Source organism: Nuphar pumila, chromosome 3, assembly GCF_984573655.1.
Source record: "Nuphar pumila chromosome 3, dmNupPumi1.hap1.1, whole genome shotgun sequence".
Lineage (NCBI taxonomy): Eukaryota > Viridiplantae > Streptophyta > Magnoliopsida > Nymphaeales > Nymphaeaceae > Nuphar > Nuphar pumila.
In genome coordinates this window covers 69177556-69199313 of record NC_143251.1, presented here as the reverse complement: position 1 = coordinate 69199313, position 21758 = coordinate 69177556, and the positions used below count along the sequence as shown (strand labels likewise).

Here is a 21758-nt window from a genome sequence, read left to right as displayed (position 1 = left end):
TACCTGAAAAATTTTAAACCATATAGGGTCAGACAACATGTCTAAGTAGAGTAATTATGCTAAACTTGTAAGACAGAATAACAAGACAAGGATTTCAATAGAAATTTCATGGTTTAACATTTAATTTAACTTAAACAATCATACAACAAATCATGCATGTTTAGAATTTTCATATTTAACAGAAAGACATAAATTCATACATTCAAGATACAAAATGCATGAACCATTAAAATGCATGACTTACCATATGCAGAAGCTCTTTCAATGAATGCATATTTTCTTATCTTTAGTTATATTTTCTTAATTAGATGATGCATGTGATGCCAAATTAATGCACACACTATTTAAGTTATCACTTCTTAGCCCTGCTGATACGACACAAGCAGACATTCTCAGATCAGAACCATGACACAGGACGTGTTTTACATACAGGGGTGGCTTTAGCCTGGCCAGGTCCATTCACTAAGACGGGGTGAGGGACGTTAATACGAGAGAGATTCCCAACACCTTTCAACCCGATGCATCAGTTTTTCCTCATGAGTACAATAACCTCTACGCAGCAGTCTAATGCAGAGGTTTTCCCCCTAAAATCGTGGGAGGGGAGGAGCAACCTTCCGTGCCCGTAACAGAACTTGTCCCACGAAGTTTTGTATCACCTGCTACTCTCCAAGCAAGTATCTTGAGTTTAATGTCACATGATTACTTGATTTCAGTCATACTTTTGATGCAACATCAAACTTAAACCACTTTATGATTATGAATGCATTCTTATAAAGCATTGGACAAAGACATATAATTAAACTTGTAACAGACATTTGAGCACATGCGTAGCATAAACATCTTATTCATTTTCACACATCATAATGCATATGCATGTACATGGCCAATGCAATAAGGAGAATATATATGAACATCCATATCAATGAAACAATCATATCATCACGATATCATGGACATACATGTAGTCAACACATTTTTAGAATTTAAAACATAAACTTGTATTCATTGGACCTTTTGATCCTAAATCATTCATGTGTAACCTTCCATTTACAATTCATGCCATAATCATATAAGATTGCATAAAATCAGACCTGCATAATCATTCACATAATGCATACTAATTCTATAAAGAAATTAAACTATTGGCTCCATGAACAGAGCTTAAATTTTTACAGTATATAGGAATTGTTGTCATCTATCCGTAGCCGCAAACTGTTTATAAAAACTCTTCCGTATGAGGGAGTTATGCATGTGTTACTACAGACCTATCAGTTTTTGTTTCGACTGTCACAGAGATGTGCTCGGTCCATGAACAGATCCCAAATTTCTACAGTAGATGCACAATGGAGTTAGATTTCCAACGAAACAATCCGTTCATCAAAACTCTTCCGGACGAGGGAGAAACGACCATTTTACTGAACGGAGGTCAAGAGAAAAACCTGGAATTCCGAGATTTGCATTTGGGTGAATCAAACCGAGTCACCCGAATCCCAAGAAAAATTAAAAGAAATAGGGAATACGCATGAAATAAAATTCCGAAAATTCTAAAATATTCACAGTAGATGAAACACTTCATAATCTATCAATCCAAACTAATATTTGCATAAAAATCATGGAATAAATCAAATACAAATATATTTTACGAATCTATTTCTAAGAAACCGATTTTTATAATAAACCCGATTTCAAAAATGGTTTTCTTTAGGGGAAAATGTGTTTTTGCCATGGATCATTAGATCTGAGTCAAACCCACGGTTAGGAGGGTTTGATTAAGATCTAAACTCATGAAAAAGCATCAAAATCCATGCCAAGAACTCCGTTCTTGCAAGAAAAGCATAGAAACCCTACCTTTTGTTGAAAAAATGTATTTCTTGATGGATGAACATCCCTTTTTGATCGATCCACCAATCAGCCCTTTCTTCCAGCAAGATGAGGACCTTAGATCTCCTCACCACACCCTTGAGGTCTGGATCTTGCACTCAAGAACCAAAAGAAACCCTAAAAGAAGAGAATAGGGAAGGGAAAGAGAGGAGAGAGACAAGTGGGTTTTTGGGGGAGAGAGAAGCTCTCCTTTTTTTTTCCAGCACAAATGAGGAGGGCAAGGGCTATGGGAGGGTTTTATAACCCTTCTTAAATTAGGTTATGTGCTGGAATTAATTCCAGCCCTTGATCTCATTAATGAAATTCATTTGGAGCCCTTGATCTCCACTTTGACTTTTCAAACTTTAAATAACCTTGAAAATCACTATACATTTATTTTCAATTTGAATTTGAAGTAAGATGCCACATAGGATGGGATGGCCCAACTATGGGCTCCTACTAAACTAATAAAAATGGATTTTAATGTATACAAAAGAAAACTATTATATTAAACTATTATTGATAAATCATAAAATTCTAATTAAAAACTGTTTTTGTTTTATATAACCACAACTCATGTGAAAATGTAAAGGAATTGAATATAAGTTAATTTCATCTTATTAAGCATATTAATATGTATATTTTTAAAATCTACTTTTGTTAATTTACTTTATTTAAATAATTTTACTTAAAAGAAAAATCAACATTTTCTTTTTAAGTAAGACGTTTTCAATTAGACATCACTTAGAATTTTCTCAGATATCCAAACCATGTAGGGTTTATATTTACTACAATTCAATATAATTAAACCCCTTAATCCTTACGAATATACTCAAACATTAATTTTTTTAAAGAAATTAGGGTTTTATATTGGCACAAAATTCAAGACATTTCACAATGCTATAAAAAAGAACTTAAAAATTTTCGGATATTACATCCAATCCCCCAAAAGAAAATTTTCATCCTCGAAATTTGGTTAACATTACGTACCGAACAAATATGGATATTTAGCTCTCATATCAGTATCGGGCTCCCAAGAACACTCCTCAATCCCGTGGTGCTGCCATCGTACTTTAACAAGTGGAATTGACTTTTGTCGCAACACTTGTTCTCGTCGATCTACTATCTCTACCGACCGTTCCTCAAACATGAGATCTCTCTGAACCTCGACCTCGTCATACTGAATAACATGAGTAGGATCTGGTACATATTTCCTCAACTTTGACACGTGGAAAACATCGTGGATGTTGGGAAACTGAAGGGGAAGTGCCAATCTATACGCGGTGCCTCCTATCCTCTCAAGGATGAGAAACGGTCCTACATACCTCGGACTCAATTTTCCTTTCTTGCCGAACCGAAATACGCTCTTCGTTGGCGATACCCTGACAAACACATGATTACCAACCTCAAAAGAAACCTCTCGCCTCTTTGGATCTGCATAACTCTTCTGACGGCTTTGCGCTGTCAAAAGCCTCTTACGAATCAACTGTACTTGATCTGTATAATGCTGCAAAACTATAGGCGATTCAACAGTTCGATCACCTACCTCGCTCCAACAAACAGGGGACCTGCAGGGTCGCCCATACAATGCCTCATATGGAGCCATGCCGATACTCGAATGATAACTATTATTGTAGGCAAATTCAGCTAACTTTAGGTGCTTACTCCAGTCACCTTTCCACTCCAATGCACACGCTCGCAACATATCCTCGAGTGTTTGAATAGTCCTCTCTGACTGACCATCCGTCTGGGGGTGAAAAGCTGTGCTAAACTTAAGCGTTGTCCACAAAGCTTTCTAAAGTTGTCCCCAAAACTGTGACGTGAATCTAGGATCCCTGTCTGAGATAATCGAAACAGGTATCCCATGTAATCTGACAATCTCGTCGACATATAAATCCGCCAAACTCTCCAAGGTTTGATTCACCCTGGTCGGTAAGAAGTGTGCCGACTTTGTAAGGCGATCCACAATCACCCAAATGGTGTCATACTGCTGGCGTGTCTTGGGTAGACCTACCACAAAGTCCATGGTAATGTCTTCCCACTTCCACTACGGAATCTCAATCGACTGCATCATACCGCCTGGTCTCTGGTGCTCTATCTTGACCTGCTGACAGATTAAGCATCTCGACACGTATTCAGCGATGTCTCTCTTCATGCCGGGCCACCAGTAATTCCTCTGAAGATCCTTATACATCTTGGTGCTTCCGGGATGTATAGTGAATCCGGTACGATGCGCCTCATCCAATAACTCTTTCCTCAACTGGAGCTCTGCGGGCACCCAGAGCCTCTGGCCATACCAGATGCTTCCATCCTCCTCTAAGTGCAATGTTGACTGGTCTTGCTTGCATGCTGCAATCATCTTATTGAATTCGGGATTATCCTTCTGTTGGGTGATGATCCGATCCATGAGTTTTGTCTGCACTGCCGTGCTAGCGATCTGAATCTGACCCGATTCTGCTTCAAAGGGCTTCCAATCTATCAGGTCTTCGAGTAATTTCCACTTACCGCTGATAAAACTCGCAAGGCTCCCAGCCTTTCTACTCAAAGCATCAGCCACTACATTGGCTTTGCCTGGATGATAAGAAATGGAGAAGTCGTAATCTTTTAGAAATTCTAACTACCGTCTCTACCTCATGTTCAAATCCTTTTGTGAGAAGATATACTTGAGGCTCTTATGATCTGAGAAGACCTCAAATTGCTCGCTGTACAAATAATGTCTCCATACCTTTAGTGCAAAGACTACTGCAGCAAGCTCCAAGTCGTGAGTGGGGTAGTTTCGCTCATGCACCTTCAGCTGACGTGATGCGTAGGCGATCACCTTGTCGTGCTACATCAAAACGCATCCCAAACCAGTACCTGATGCATCACTATAAATCACAAAGCCTCCTTGTCCAGAAGGCAATGTGAGTATAGGGGCTGTAGTAAGCCTCTTCTTCAGCTCTTGAAAGCTTTCTTCGCATTGATGGGTCCAGACAAACTTAATTCCTTTACGAAGTAGTTTCGTCATAGGTGAAGCGATCTTCGAAAAATCATGAATGAAACGACGATAATAGCCTGCAAGCCCGAGAAAACTGCGTATATCTGAGATGCTCTTAGGTTGTCTCTAATCTATGACTGCTTCCACCTTGGCAGGGTCGACTGACACCCCATCTTTAGAGATTACGTGACCCAAGAACATAACTTGATTCAGCCAAAATTCACACTTCGAGAACTTAGCATATAGTTATTGTTGTCGAAGTGCTTCGAGGACAATCCTTAGATGCTCCCTATGATCTTCCTCGCTCTCGGAGTAAATTAGGATATCGTCTATAAATACGATCATGAAAAGGTCTAGGTAAGGCCGAAAGATCCGATTCATCAGGTCCATAAATGCCGCAGGGGCATTTGTTAACCCGAAGGGCATCACCAAAAACTCGTAATGACCGTATCGTGTCCTGAATGCTGTCTTATGCACGTCGGATTCTTTGATCTTCAGTTGATGGTACCCTGATCGAAGATCAATCTTGGAGAAGACCTTGGCCTCCCGAAGTTGATCAAACAAATCATTTATCCTGGGAAGAGGATATTTGTTTTTGATTGTTACCTGATTCAACATTCTATAGTCAATGCACATACGCATTGACCCATCCTTCTTTTTGACGAACAATACGGGAGCTCCCCAAGGTGAAACACTAGGTCGAATAAAGCCTTTATCCATCAATTCTTGCAGCTGCTTCTTTAGCTCCTCTAACTCTGCTGGGGCCATACGATAGGGTGCTTTAGATATCGGGGTCGTTCCAGGCACCAACTCTATCGCAAAGTCCACATCTCTGGTAGGCGGTATGCCTGGCAGGTCATCTGGAAAAACGTCTGAAAAATCTCGAACTACGTCCAAGTCTTCCAGTGGTGTAGTATTGGGGTCTATCAAAGAAACACTGGCCAAAAAGGCCTCACACCCCTTTTCTACACAACGATGTGCCTTTAATGCCGAGATAAGTCGTCCTTTGCTCTCCTTTTTACAGGCCTTGTACTCGAGTACAGGCTGATCAAGGCGAGCAAATTGAATGCGTCGCTCACGACAAAACATACAAGCGTAATGCTCATACATCCAATCTATGCCAAGAATTACATCATAACCGACCATATTCAACAAGATAAGATTGGCAGGGAGGTTCCGCCCTGCAATCATAACCTCTACTCTAGATAGATAGGTACGAGCGATAGAACTACCACTCGAAGGTGTGATAACTTCCAGAGTATATCCCAAAGAAGTCGGCGTGATACCAATCAAATTCGCAAAACGTACGGATACAAAGGAATGCGTAGCACCAGTGTCAAAAAGAACTTTAACATCGAACTTTGCAATAGAGATTGTACCTTCAATGACGTTGGCATCTTCTTGCAACTCCTCTGCAGAAGTCACATACACGCGTCCAGTAGCTTTCTTCTGACCTTGCGGTAGGGACTGCTGGGGTCGCTGCAGCTGTGGTCCTCTAAGAACAGGGGCAACTCTCTCCTGAACTGGCCTCATAGGGCAGTCTTTGATGAAGTGACCCTGTTTTCCACATCTCAGACATGCACCTGAGTCTCTATGGCAGACTCCAGGGTGCCTCTTGTTGCAGTGCTTACATACTGCATAAGACTGCGGTGCTGGTGTGCCGTCCTGTTGTCCCTTGGCCTTCTTTGCGGGTGGCGCCTTACTACTCTCCGCTGTAGGTCGAGGGGCCTTATTCGCATTTCCCTTCGACTTGTCGAAACGGCTAGGCTGAGTCTTCTTAGAAGACTCCCAGTCATCCTGCGTCACAAAGACATCGTTACGATCTATCGAGATTATTTTTGGAAAAAGCCAAAAAGTTGGTTCTAGTTTTCCCCACCTGAAGTACTATGGCCATCTCGATGGCCTGGTTGAGGTTTTGAGGACGGCTGGTCAGCACTCTCATCCTCAGGCCATCACGTAAACCCTGCACTTACTTCTTAGCTCGCGCCTCGTCAGTGATATAAGTATGCGGGCAGTACTTCTCTAAATGTCGGAAACGTGTAGTGTACTCTGCCACCTTCATGGACCCCTATCGAAGGTCCAAAAACTCTTGTTTCTTACGATCGCGTGCGTATAGGAGAAAGTAGGTGTCCATGAATACCGCTGTAAACTCCTCCCATGTGAGGGCGCGTCGTTCATCAGGCGTATAGCGTACTTCGCGTGTCGTCTCCCACCAGCTCTTGGCATCTCCTTGGAGCCGATAAGTGGCAAAAGAAACCTGCCTCTCACCAGGAACCTCGAGAATCTCGAAAATCTCGCTTATGGCGCGAACCCATTCCTCCGCTGCATCCGGATCTTCCTTACCAGTGAAAGCAGGAGGGCTCAATTCCATGAAGCGCTTATACGACGCCCCATTGGTTGCGACAGCTGGTGCCGCAATATGACCCTCATGTTGATGGCCTGCACCATTGTCATTACCTCCGTTGCTGGCATGGTTCTGACAATAGGCCGTCAGATTCGCAAGGGCTTCAAAAATAAAGTCCCTCTGAGCAGTCCAACCTTGGGGCTGTCTTCCGGCCATCTAAAGACACACACATTGATTCAGATTACTTATAAGTTGGGTATAAATACAAAATTCTCATTCATTTGACCCTATTAGATCTACGTTCTGATTCTTGCCGCATATATCAACAGAAATAATTACAGACATACAATTTTCATAAGTCATCAAAACAAATAAAATGTAAGCATACTTACAGCGATGGTGGTCGGTTGGACGAGCTTTGAGCCATACTTTCCTTATGCTCTGATACCATGTTTGTAACACCCCAATTTTTTTATAACCCTAAATTGGTGGAAAATTTTTTTTTTTAACACATTTAAATCTTTTAGCAGTTAATAGCGGAAAAACACATTGGGCATAAAACTTGGCGTGCTACTTCAGATGAATGCTTGCAAACATATACTTATGGAATTTAAACTTTAACAACTAATTAACCATGCATGAAATAAAATCAAGTTTCATAATATCCAAAATTTATCACATTTGTCATTGAATTGAATTAAAGTAAAATCAGAGTTCAGAATTCATGAAGCAGAGGAAAGGTAGGCTCAGTCCCCGTCGCAACCTTCCGCCTTCGCACGTAAGTACCTACTCATTACCTGAAAATTTTTAAACCATATAGGGTCAGACAACATGTCTAAGTAGAGTAATTATGCTAAACTTGTAAGACAGAATAACAAGACAAGGATTTCAATAGAAATTTCATGGTTTAATATTTAATTTAACTTAAACAATCATACAACAAATCATGCATGTTTAGAATTTTCATATTTAAAAGAAAGACATAAATTCATACATTCAAGATACAAAATGCATGAACCATTAAAATGCATGACTTACCATATGCAGAAGCTCTTTCAATGAATGCATGTTTTCTTATCTTTAGTTATATTTTCTTAATTAGATGATGCATGTGATGCCAAATTAATGCACACACCATTTAAGTTATCACTTCTTAGCCCTGCTGATACGACACAGGCAGACATTCTCAGATCAGGACCATGACACAACGTGTTTTACATACAGGGGTGGCTTTAGCCTGGCCAGGTCCATTCACTAAGACGAGGTGAGGGACGTTAATACGAGAGAGATTCCCAACACCTTTCAACCCGATGCATCAGTTTTTCTTCATGAGTACAATAACCTCTACGCAGCAGTCTAATGCAGAGGTTTTCCCCCTAAAATCGTGGGAGGGGAGGAGCAACCTTCCGTGCCCGTAACAGAACTTGTCCCACGAAGTTTTGTATCACCTGCTACTCTCCAAGCAAGTATCTTGAGTTTAATGTCACATGATTACTTGATTTCAGTCATACTTTTGATGCAACATCAAACTTAAACCACTTTATGGTCATGAATGCATTCTTATAAAGCATTGGACAAAGACATATAATTAAACTTGTAACAGACATTTGAGCACATGCGTAGCATAAACATCTTATTCATTTTCACACATCATAATGCATATGCATGTACATGGCCAATGCAACAAGGAGAATATATATGAACATCCATATCAATGAAACAATCATATCATCACGATATCATGGACATACATGTAGTCAACACATTTTTAGAATTTAAAACATAAACTTGTATTCATTGGACCTTTTGATCCTAAATCATTCATGTGTAACCTTCCATTTACAATTCATGCCATAATCATATAAGATTGCATAAAATCAGACCTGCATAATCATTCACATAATGCATACTAATTCTATAAAGAAATTAAATAAAAACATATATACTATGCACCCTTTGAGCCACGATTTATGAATTTGCCCTAATTTTTCCAATTTCATAACTCTGTTCGACTGGTACAGAGCTCACAGAAAATTATTGGCTCCATGAACAGAGCTTAAATTTTTACAATATATAGGAATTGTTGTCATCTATACGTAGCCGCAAATCGTTTGTAAAAACTCTTCCGTATGAGGGAGTTATGCATGTGTTACTACAGACCTATCAGTTTTTGTTTCGACTGTCACAGAGACGTGCTCGGTCCATGAACAGATCCCAAATTTCTACAGTAGATGCACAATGGAGTTAGCTTTCAAACGCAATAATCCGTTCATCAAAACTTCTCTGGACGAGTGAGAAACGACGATTTTACTGAACGGAGGTCAAGAGAAAAACCTGGAATTCCGAGATTTGCATTTGGGTGAATCAAACTGAGTCACCCGAATCCCAAGAAAAATTAAAAGAAATAGGGAATACGCATGAAATAAAATTCCGAAAATTCTAAAATATTTACAGTAGATGAAACACATCATAATCTATCAATCCAAACTAATATTTGCATAAAAATCATGGAATAAATCAAATACAAATATATTTTATGAATCTATTTCTAAGAAACCGATTTTTATAATAAACCCGATTTCAAAAATGGTTTTCTTTAGGGGAAAATGTGTTTTTGCCATGGATCATTAGATCTGAGTCAAACCCACGGTTAGGAGGGTTTGATTATGATCTAAACTCATGAAAAAACATCAGAATCCATGTCAAGAACTCCGTTCTTGCAAGAAAAGCATAGAAACCCTACCTTTTGTTGAAAAAATGTATTTCTTGATGGATGAACATCCCTTTTTGATCGATCCACCAATCAGCCCTTTCTTCCAGCAAGATGAGGACCTTAGATCTCCTCACCACACCCTTGAGGTCTGGATCTTGCACTCAAGAACCAAAAGAAACCCTAAAAGAAGAGAATAGGGAAGGGAAAGAGAGGAGAGAGACAAGAGGGTTTTGGGGGGAGAGAGAAGCTCTCCTTTTTTTTTCCAGCACAAATGAGGAGGGCAAGGGCTATGGGAGGGTTTTATAACCCTTCTTAAATTAGGTTATGTGCTGGAATTAATTCCAGCCCTTGATCTCATTAATGAAATTCATTTAGAGCCCTTGATCTCCACTTTGACTTTTCAAACTTTAAATAACCTTGAAAATCATTATACCTTTATTTTCAATTTGAATTTGAAGTAAGATGCCACATAGGATGGGATGGTCTACCTATGGGCTCCTACTAAACTAATAAAAATGGATTTTAATGTATACAAAAGAAAACTATTATATTAAACTATTATTGATAAATCATAAAATTCCAATTAAAAATCGTTTTTGTTTTATATAACCACAACTCATGTGAAAATGTAAAGGAATTGAATATAAGTTAATTCCATCTTATTAAGCATATTAATATGTATATTTTTAAAATCTACTTTTGTTAATTTACTTTATTTAAATAATTTTACTTAAAAGAAAAATCAACATTTTCTTTTTAAGTAAGACGTTTTCAATTAGACATCACTTAGAATTTTCTCAGATATCCAAACCATGTAGGGTTTATATTTACTACAATTCAATATAATTAAACCCCTTAATCCTTACGAATATACTCAAGCATTAATTTTTTTAAAGAAATTAGGGTTTTATATTGGCACGAAATTCAAGACATTTCACAATGCTATAGAAAAGAACTTAGAAATTTTCGGATATTACAGATTCAATCATGCATATATGTGTTCCACAGTTGTCAAAAAAAATTCATAGTGATTCAATCATACATATATGTGTTCTAAGGCTGTCAAAAAAAATTTATAGTAATTAAATCACGAATATATGTGTTCTATGGGTGTAAAAAAAAATTCATAGTGATTCAATGATGCATATATGTGTTCTAAATTTGCAAACAAAAAATCATAGTGATTCAAGCATGCATTTATATGTTCTAAGGCTGTAAAAAAAAATCATAGTGATTCAATCATGCATATATGTGTTATAAGAATGTCAAAAAAAAATCATAGTGATTCAATCATGCATATATGTGTTCTAAGGCTATCAAAAAGAATTCATAGTGATTAAATCATGCATATTTGTGTTCTAAGGCTGACAAAAAAAATCCATAGTGATTCAACCATGCATATATTTTTTCTAAACTTGTCAAAAAAAAATCATAGTGATTCAATCATGCATACATATGTTCTAAAGATGTCAAAAAAAATTCATAGTGGTTCAATCATGCATATTTGTGTTCTAAGGCTGTGAAATTTTTTTTTTAGTGATCCAATCATGCATATATGTGTACTAAAGCAGTCATTTTATAGTGATTCAATCATGTATATATCTGTTCTAAAGCTGTCAAAAAAATTTTATTGTGATTCAAATATGCCTATATGTGTCCTAAAGCTATCAAAAAAACTTCATAGTGATTGAATCATGCATATTTGTGTTGTAACGCTATAAAAAAAAATTATAGTGATTCAATCTTGCATATATGTGTTTTAAAGTTATAAAAAAAAGTCATAGTGTTTCAATCATTAATATATGTATTCTAAAGTTGTCAAAAAAAATTCATAGTGGTTGATTCATGCATATATGTGTTCTGAGACTTTAAAAAAAAATTATAGTGTTTAAATCATGCTTATATTTCTTCTAAAACTATCAAACAAATTTCATAGTGATTCAATCATGCGTATATGTGTTTCATGGATGTAAAAGAAAAAAATCATAGTGATTCAATCATACATATATGTGTTCTAAAGCTGTAAAAAAACATTCATAGTGATTCTATCATGCATATATGTGTTCTAAAGCTGTCAAAAAAAATTCATAGTGATGCAATAATACATATACATGTTCTAAGGCTGTCAAAAAAATTTCATAGTGATTCAATCATGCATATATGTGTTCTAGGGCTGTCAAAAAAAATTCATAGTGATTCAATCCTGCATATAGACGTTCTAAAGCTGTCCAAAAAAAATTATAGTGATTCAATCACGCATATGTGTGTTTTAATGCTGTCAAAAAAAATTATAGTGATTAAATCATGCATATATGTGTTTTAAGGCTGTCAAAAAAATTACATAGTGATTCAATCAAGAATATATGTGTTCTAAAGCAGTCAAAAAAATTTCACAGTGATTCAATCATGCATATATGTCGTCTAAGTCTTACAAAAAAAATTCGTAGTGATTCAATGATGTATATATGTGTTCAAAAGTTGTCAAAAAAAGTTCATAGTGATTCAATCATGCGTATATGTGTTTAAAGGCTATAAAAAAGATTTCATAGTGATTAAATCATGCATATATGTGTTCTAAAGATATAAAAAAAAATCATAGTGATTCAATCATGCATATATCTGTTCTAAAGCTATAAAAAAAACTTCATGGTGAATCATGCATATATGTGTTCTAGAGCTGTAAAAAAAAAATCATAGTGATTCAATCCTACAAACATGTGTTCTAAAGATGTCAAAAAAATTTCATAGTTGTTCAATCAAGCATATATGTGTTCTAAGGCTGTCAAAATTTTTTTATAGTGATTCAATGATGCATATATGTGTACCAAAGCTGTTAGAAAAATTTGACAGTGATTCAATCATGCATATATGTGTTCTAAAGGTGTCAAAAAAAATTCATAGTGATTCAATCATGCATATATGTGTTCCACAGTTGTCAAAAAAAAATTCATAGTGATTCAATCATACATGTATGTGTTCTAAGGCTGTCAAAAAAAAATTATAGTAATTAAATCACGCATATATGTGTTTTATGGCTGTCAAAAAAATTTCATAGTGATTCAATGATGCATATATGTGTTCTAAATCTGTAAAAAAAATTCATAGTGATTCAATCATGCATTTATATGTTCTAAGGCTGTCAAAAAAATTCATAGTGATTCAATCAAGCATATATGTGTTATAAGGCTATGAAAAAAATTTCATTGGGATTCAATGATGCATATATGTGTTCTAAAGCTGTCAAAAAAATTTCACTGTGATACAATCATGTATATATGTGTTCTAAAGATGTCAAAAAATTTTTATAGTGATTCAATCATGCATATATGTGTTCTAAGGTTGTCAAAATTTTTTTATAGGGATTCAATCATGCATATATACCTATTCTTACACTATGAAATAATTTTTATAGTGATTCAATCATGCATATATGTGTTCTAGGGATGTCAAAAAAAATTCATGGTGATTTAATCATGCATATATATGTTCTAAAGCTATCAAAAAAAATTATAGTGAATCAAACATGCGTATATGTGTTGTAATGCTGTCAAAAATATTTCATAGTGATTCAATCAAGCATATATGTGTTCTAAAGCTATAAAAATAAATTCACAGTGATTCAATCATGCATATATGTGTTCTAAGGTTGTCAAACAAAATCTTAGTGATTTAATCATGCATATGTGTGTTCTAAAGCAGTAAAAAAAAAATCATAATGTTTCAATCATGCATATATGTGTTCTAAGGCTGTCTAAAAATATTCATAGTTCAATCATGTGTCTATGTGTTCTAAAGCTGTCAAAAATTTTTTATAGTGATTCAATCATGCGTATATCAATTCTAAAGCTGTCAAAAAAAATTCATAGTGATTCAATCATGCATATAAGTGTTCTAACATTGTCATAAAAAAATTATAGTGATTCAATCATGAATGCTTGTGTTCTAAAGCAGTCAAAAAAATTTCATAGTGATTCAATATAGTGATTCAATCATACATATATGTGTTCTAAAGCTGTCAAAAAAAATTTCATAGTGATTCAATATAGTGATTTAATCATGCGTATATGTGTTCTAAAGCTGTAAAAAAAAATTACAGTGATTCAATCATTTGTATATGATCTAAGGCAGTCAAAAAAAATTCATAGCGATTCAATCATGCATATATGTGTTCTAAAGCTGTAAAAAAAATTTATAGTTATTTAATCATTTGTATATGATCTAAGGCAGTCCAAAAAATTTCATAGTGATTCAATCATGCATATATAAGATCTAAGGCTGTCAATACAGTTTCATAGTGAATCAATCAGGTATATATGTGTTCTAAGGCTGTCAAAAAAAATTTATAGTGAATCAATCATGCATATATGTGTTCTAAGACACTCAAAAAAATTTCATAGTGATTAAATATAGTGATTCAATCATACATATATGTGTTCTAAAGCTGTAAAAAAAAAATCATATCGATTCAATAACGCATATATGTGTTCTAAAGCTGTAAAAAAAAATTCATAGTGATTCAATCACCTGTTATAAGGCTGTCAAAAAAATTTCAAAGTGATTCAGTCATGCATATATGTTTTCTACGATTGTCAAAAAAATTTCATAGCGATTCAATCATGCATATATATGTTCTGAAGTTGTCCAAAAAAACTTATAGTGATTCAATCATGCCTATATGTGTTCTAATGCTGTAAAAAAACTATAGTGATTCAATCATGCATATATGTGTTCTAAGGCTGTTCAAAAAATTTCATAGTGATTCAATCATACATATATGTGTTCTAAAGCTGTCAAAAAAAATTTACAGTGATTCAAACATGCATAGCTGTGTTCTAAAGTTGTCAAAAAAAATTCATAGTGATTCAATCACGTATATATGTTTTCTAAAGCTGTCAAAAAAATTTCATAGTGATTCAATCATGCATATATGTGTTCTAAGGCTGTCAAAAAGATTTCATACTGATTAAATCATGCATATATGTGTTCTAAGGCTCACAAAAAATTTTCATAGTGATTCAATAATGCGTATATGTGTTCTAAGCATGTTGATGATGCATGAAACGCACATCATGTTAACAAGTTTTTCATGCATTTTGTAATGAGTTTAAGGTTTTAAACCCATATTTAGATGTGTTTTGATATTAAGGGGTTATGGTTTGAATTTCAGAAAAATCGGAGTTAAAATTAGAGAGTTATGGCTATTTTAGTGTTTGGGCATGGATTTCGAAGTGGATCGGATCCATATCCGACCCAATTAGGTTCTTTGGACTTTGGATCAACCCTTAGAAAGCCCAAAACCCAGCCCACACGCCTATCCATACCCAATTCAAAAAGTTTTGCAGAAAACCCCCCAGAAAGTGGCGCCTAGCAATATTTTATTTTTTAAAGCTCTTTCTGAAAAATGGCAAAACTATAAATAGTTTTTTTTAGCAAACCCTAGGCGTCTTTGGCTGTGTTTGGACGCCCCCTACAGTGATTCTACTCCAGCAGCTCCTTCCTCTCCATCTCCCCCACGTTTTGGCCATTGAAGACCGGTCTATGCTTGATTTTCAAGCATATTTTCGATCTCCCTTGTGTTCTTTTCCATTTCTTTTCTTCTCCTTGCTGTAGTTTCACCATTTTTCTGTATTTTTGCAGGTGTAGCAGAGGTGAAGACCATTAACCTTGAGCGGGAGTGCGAAACACACCAACAAGGTGAGCCGACCCTACCTCCATCCGGCTTTCTACACCCTCCGATCGAGAATCGGCTCACATTCCAACGTCGGCGGATCTCCAACGTGTAGCAGCTGCAAAGGTGCCGTTTTTTGGTGAAGTCCAGCATCCTCGAACTGTTTAGGACGTTCTACTCCAGCCACGGTCCGCTCTTCTTCATCCCCCCGGTCGTCGGATCTTCCAAAAGGTAGGTCTTCTTCTTCCTTCTCTTCTAGCTAAAACCGAATTGGGTGTTGGTTTTCTTTTTTTTTTATTTTCTGAGTGTTTCTTGTTTTCTTTTTGTTTTCAACCTTAGAATAGAGTTCGTGCATAGGCCAGCACGTTATAGTAGGTTTATTTGTTTGATTGCTTCATTTGAATCGAGTTTTTTTTTAGATTTTTCATCCTTTTCATTAAAATCGGCTAGATCTTCATCTAGCCGATTCTTCAAGTTTGTCATAGGTGTTCTTGGGTCTGTTCTACTGAAAATTCAATTTTAAAATTCCATTTTTTATTCATATTAGTCGTTTGGTTTTGTGCTGTTATTTTGATTTCAATTGAAAAGCCAAAAATACAAAAATCGGCTAGACTATTTCTAGTCGATTCTTGGTTTTTACAAAAGTAATTTTTTGTTTCGATTTTTTTTTGTCCAGCATGTTTATTGAGTTGTTTTGCAGAAAATTCATTGAGAAAAGTTCATTTTAATTCATTTTATTCGTGGGTTGTGCTTGTGTCTTGTCTTGTTTTCATTTTTGAAAAAGAAAAAAAAAATCGGCTAAACTTATTCTAGCCGATCTTTGCATTTTAGTTAAATTTGTGTTTTTAGGTTAGTAAGTTGTGTGGTTTGCTGTATGTTTTGGATGTTAACAGCAGCATAAAGTTGTGTTAGGTCATTTCATTCGTTTAGGATAGTTCTAAATAATCGTTTTTAGCATTTTGTGTTTTTGGTGTTTTGGATCTATTGAAAAACAAAAATTACACAAGTCGAATTTTTATTTCTGTATGTTTTTAATAAATTCCAGCATAGTATGGTTCATGTTTGCATTTGTGTAATTAGAAGTTTGTTTTTACATTTTAATTTAGTTTTATCAAATTGTTTGATATTTAGTTTAATCGTTTTATTTTTAGTTTAGTTGTATTTATTTGTTTTTTTTTTTGGTCTTCTTCTTCCCCAAGGAGGGGCGGCAGCCATTAGAGCTCCCCTTGAGCTCTTGGTCGATTTTTTTTAGAAATTATTAATTACAATTAGTTAAGTTAGGAAGGTGTCTAGGTTCAATCTATTAGGGTTTTCTTTCCTAGCCGTTTTTAGGGGTCAATTAAGTAGGTTTTAGGAATTAGGGTAGCATTTAATCCTAGAAAATCAGTTTTCTATTTAATTCCTTTTATTCTCTAGGTAGTATTAATTGCATTAGTTTAGAAAGTAGCACCAATTGAAGTTGGCGATTTTTGAGAAGGGAGGTAATTAAAGTAATTGAAATTTGGAAAGTTTTTGAAAAGAAGAGTTTCTTCAAAAATCGTGTGAGGCATTTAAGGGAGAATTAAATCTTGAATGGGCATTAAAGAAGGAGTTAATCCTTAACTTTGGAAAGTGTTTTTGAAATTAAACAAAAATTCCAATCTAGGCTCCACGATTTCCATAGAGCATTAAAAGCATTTTAAGTCCATCTTGAAAAGCAAAATTGTGGGTTTCTAGATTGGACTTTTTGCTTTCCAAAGAGGTCTTTAAAAGCAATTAAGGAAAGTAACTCCCTCATTAAGTGGGACGGTTTTTGAAGAATCCAAATAATTTCCAAGTTGGGCATTGATAATTCTTACTTTATTTTCCTACCTTCTTCATTAAAATCGGTAACTTTGAATTAATTGTAGGAATTAAGATGTTACTACTTTAGTCTAAACCTATCCTAGTCTAAACCCACTTGAATCTAGTCAAAACCTAGCTTAGTCTAAGTCAAAGCTTAGACCAAACCTAGGTCGAGTCCAAGACCAAGACCCAACCCTAGTCAAGCCTAGTTGAGTCAACACTAACCTAAGTTTAGATCAACCGAGTCTACCTAACCTAATCTAAGCCAAGCCTAGTCGAGTCAAACATAATCCCTACTTAACCCAACTCGAGCCTAGTCAAAGACCTAGACCTAACCCTAGTCAAGCTTTAGTCCAACCCTATCTAAGTCAAACCGATTCCACTTAAGTAAACCCAAACCTAGTTGACTAAGTCAACTCTAGTCAAGTCCAAGTCCAACCTAAGGTGAGTCAAGACCAAGCCTAACCAAAGTCAAAGTCAAGACCAAACCAAGGTCGAGTCAACCTTAGCCAAGGCAACCCAAAACCGAGTCCACCTAAGTCAACCGAACCTAGTTGACTAAGTCAACAAGGTAAACCAAACCCAATCTTAAGTCAACCGAACCCAACTAGTTAGGCCAAGCCTAGCCGAGTCCACATTAGTCCGAGTCGAGTCAAACATAGCTCGAGCCTACCTAATCCAAACCGAGTTCACTCAACCCAACCCGAGCCTACCCAAGTCAAAACCAAGCTTAGTTGAGTCAACCGAGTGAACCCTAACCCTAGCCTTTGTTCTTTAGTGAATTAATTTCATTTAGTATTATTTATTTTGATTTTTATACTAATTAGTTTAGTTATTTAATTTAGTTTTAGTGTAGAAGTGTGTGTGCGTATATCGCATTTGTTTCGTATGTGTGAAATGTGTTTTGTGATTGTTTGATTGGTAGTTAGATATTATTTAACTTAGTAGTCGGATTGCATTTTATTGTTTAGCATAGTTGCATTTGCATCGTTAGTTAACGTAGTTTTAGTCATAATTTGCTTATCGTATTTTGTTCGTCGTGCATTTAGCGTAGTTGTAATACTCATCTGCATATACACGGTGATACAGTGTCATTTAGACTGCATTAGGTTTAATTTACATTTTCTAGTGTTTAAATAGATCCATAAAGTGAATAGTGCACTCAAAGAAAAAACCGATTTTTGCCCTGTCGCACAAGCATTATTTTCTGTGCAAAAATTTCGTGTTTTCCAAAAAATTTTGTTCTATTCACTTTATTGACGTGTTATTTAACTGCATACCAAATTTCAGCTCTTTCGGAGTTGATTTAGTCTGATTTTTAAGCGTTTTGCGAAAACCGCTTTTTCTGGATTTCAAATTACAGGACTTTCGATATCCTGATTTTTCCCAGATTTGAAACGCCTATATCTGGAGTTTCAGATACTTTTTTTCCATTCTGTAAAAACTGTCAGATTGTTTAATCTGTCGGTTGAAGAACAGAATAAATTTTGGGAAAATCGGACCTCGTTTTCTGTGTCAAACATTGGTTTTCCGATAACCTGTCAGAAATCTATTTTACACTAGTTAGGGGCAGTTTCGTAATTTTCTTAGTTTCGGTAATTTAGACCTGTTTTCAGTAGTTTCTGCATTTTAGGAGTTGCATAATCATCATACAGCATTAGTAGAATTAATTTGGTTAATTTTAGAATTAATTTAGTATTTTATTTAATTTTTGTTTGATAAGTAGCATTTGTTTTATTATTTTCGTAAAATTAGAATTAGTTTTAGTTATTGTTTGCATTGGTAGAATAAAATACTAACTTTGTTTTTTTTCTGCATTTTTAGGTTGAAAAGCATATTTCTTTTTCAAGGTTATTTTCCAAGTGCGAAGAACGAATAATTGGCGAAAAGACGAAAGTACCCTTGGTGTGGAGCAGAAGATTTAATTGCTTTTTCATTTTCACTTTAGTGATTAATTGTAGTTGTATTAACTTTATAATTATAGATTGATATTTGTAATTAATAAATCAAATTTTCTAGAAATATCTTGATTAATTCCTGCTCACTGAGGATTCGACCCGAACTTACCACTTGTGGAAAGTCGGTTTTTATATTTTTGGTTGACGATTTTCCAAAGTTTGTTGCAAATACTTGTTTTAAAAAGATCATTTCAAAATATCAACCAAATTTTGGCGCCGTTGCCGGGGAACGGCGAATTAATTATTTTATTTCTTAGAGTTTGATTTATTAATTGGTTTTTAGTTAATTAGTTGTTTTCTTTTTAGTTAGTAGGATTAGTAAGTGAATATAGGATTAACATAGTTAGTAAATATAGGATTCACGTACTGTTCTTTCTATGATTCACTTAATTTTCATTCTACAAGGAGCGATTAGACAGGTGAGTTTTAGAAAAACATAGTTTGTGATTTTCTGTATTTATTTGTTTTAGCATTTTAGAATAGTTTACTTTGTTATTTATTTATTTAGTTATAGAATTCTGACATAGATAGATAGCATATCTGTTTGTTTTTAGTTACTGTTATTTTCTTATTTACATTTTAGTACCTGTGTTAGTTTAGATTTAGATTTAGGTCATTTGCTTACATCTGGTCTCAGTACCAGTGTATGCAGGGGCGACGAGGTTTAGGAACCCCATTACACCCATTTGTTGACAACCTAGAGAGAATTTTACATTCTCATCGAAGTTCGGCAACAATGGCTGACATGGATCCTCCACCTCCACCCCCAGTTCATTCACGTCCTCTGCGGGAATACTTCATTCCCACAGACTATGTTCAGGCATCCTGCATTCGGAGACCCGATGTAGGAGCGCCGCATTATGAGATTAAGGCCAGCATTATTTAGATGCTTCCATCCTTTTATGGCCCCAGTCACGAGGATCCCTACCGGCATTTAGATGAATTCCTCGAAATCTGTTCTACAGTAAAGATACGGAATTTCGATGATGATGCTTTGAGATTGACTCTATTCCCCCCCCCCCTTTTCATTGAAGGACAAAGCCAAGTATTGGCTAAAGTCCTTAGATTCTGTAGAAATAGAGTCATGGGATCAATTGCAACAGGAGTTTCTTCGGAAATATTTTCCCATTGGTCGTACGAACCAATATTGTAGAGCCATCACTAGCTTTTCAGAGCTAGATGGTGAGCGCTTTCATGAGACCTGGGAGAGAATGAAGGATCTCCTCAGGAAATGTCCCCATCATCAGGTGCCGAAATGGCAACTGGTGCAGAGCTTCTACGATGGATTGTCTGACAAGAATCGTCAGATGATCGACTCTTCATGTGGAGGGACATTCATGCTGAAGAGCGAGGATGAAGCATGGAGGTTATTTGATACATTGGCCGAGAATTCCCTCCACCATGCTTCGAGCTCTCATTCTGATAGAGCCACACCCAGCATTCAGAAGAAAGCTGGTGTTCTTGAGATTGGTCCATCTACTACACTACAGTGCAAGGTAGACATGATTGCTCAGAAGCTGGACCAGCTTCTCTCAGGACCATCCACTACACAGCAGGTGTGTACTCTTTGTGCCAGTTCGGCACACGATATCACTGAGTGTCCTTCGTCATCTCAGTACCCTGAATTTGTTCAAGAACAAGTTCAGGCAGCTCAGGGTTACGTCAGACCACCGAACAACCCATTTTCATCGACATATAATCCGGGTTGGCGTAACCATCCCAATTTTTCATGGAAGAATCCACAGTCTTCCATGCAGATGCCTACATCCTCTCAGCCAGTTCGGCAGCCATCTTTTACTCAGTCATTTCAAAGACCGAACTATTCTCAGTCTTCTTCTTCTTCAGTCACTCCCCCGATTCAGCAGGAGTCTGCTCCGCAGACATCTTTTGAGGAGAGACTTCTCCAGGCATTCCAAGAGGTGAAAACCTCCAATCAGAACACCTTCAAGAAGTGTAGCCAGATTTTGAGCTCGCATACGCAGTCCATTGTGAAGTTAGAATCGCAAATGGGACAATTAGCTGAGGCTATTAGTAGGAGACCTGAGGGTACATTGCCGTGTCAGGCTGTCATGAACCCGAAGGGCAAGGACCAGATGACAGGTGACTTGTTTCATACTGAGACACAGCAGCAGGCCAAATCTGTTATGGCCCTGAGGAGTGGATGTGAGTATCACGTCGAGAGCAGAGAGCGAGAGAGTAGAGAGAGGATAGAGGAGCCAGAGATCATTGTTTCACCTACTTCGGCTCAGCCATCATTATCATCCTCATCTCCATCATCATCTTCATTATCTTTATCCTCAGAGAAGAAGAAGGATAGGAGTGAGCCTTCTCACAAAAAGGAGGAGCCAGCAGAGTATATTCCCCCACCACCCTGTCCCAAAGCATTAGAGTCTCCCGGGTTTAGAGGGAAGCAT

General features: G+C 36.3%; 1 non-coding gene across 1 annotated transcript; it reads right to left on the bottom strand.

The window, feature by feature from the left end:
• Positions 1–20488: 20488 nt before the first annotated feature.
• Positions 20489–20593, bottom strand: LOC149843011 (small nucleolar RNA R71). Its single transcript, XR_016431297.1, has one exon. It is a non-coding gene; the product is annotated as a small nucleolar RNA R71 (small nucleolar RNA).
• Positions 20594–21758: the final 1165 nt, after the last annotated feature.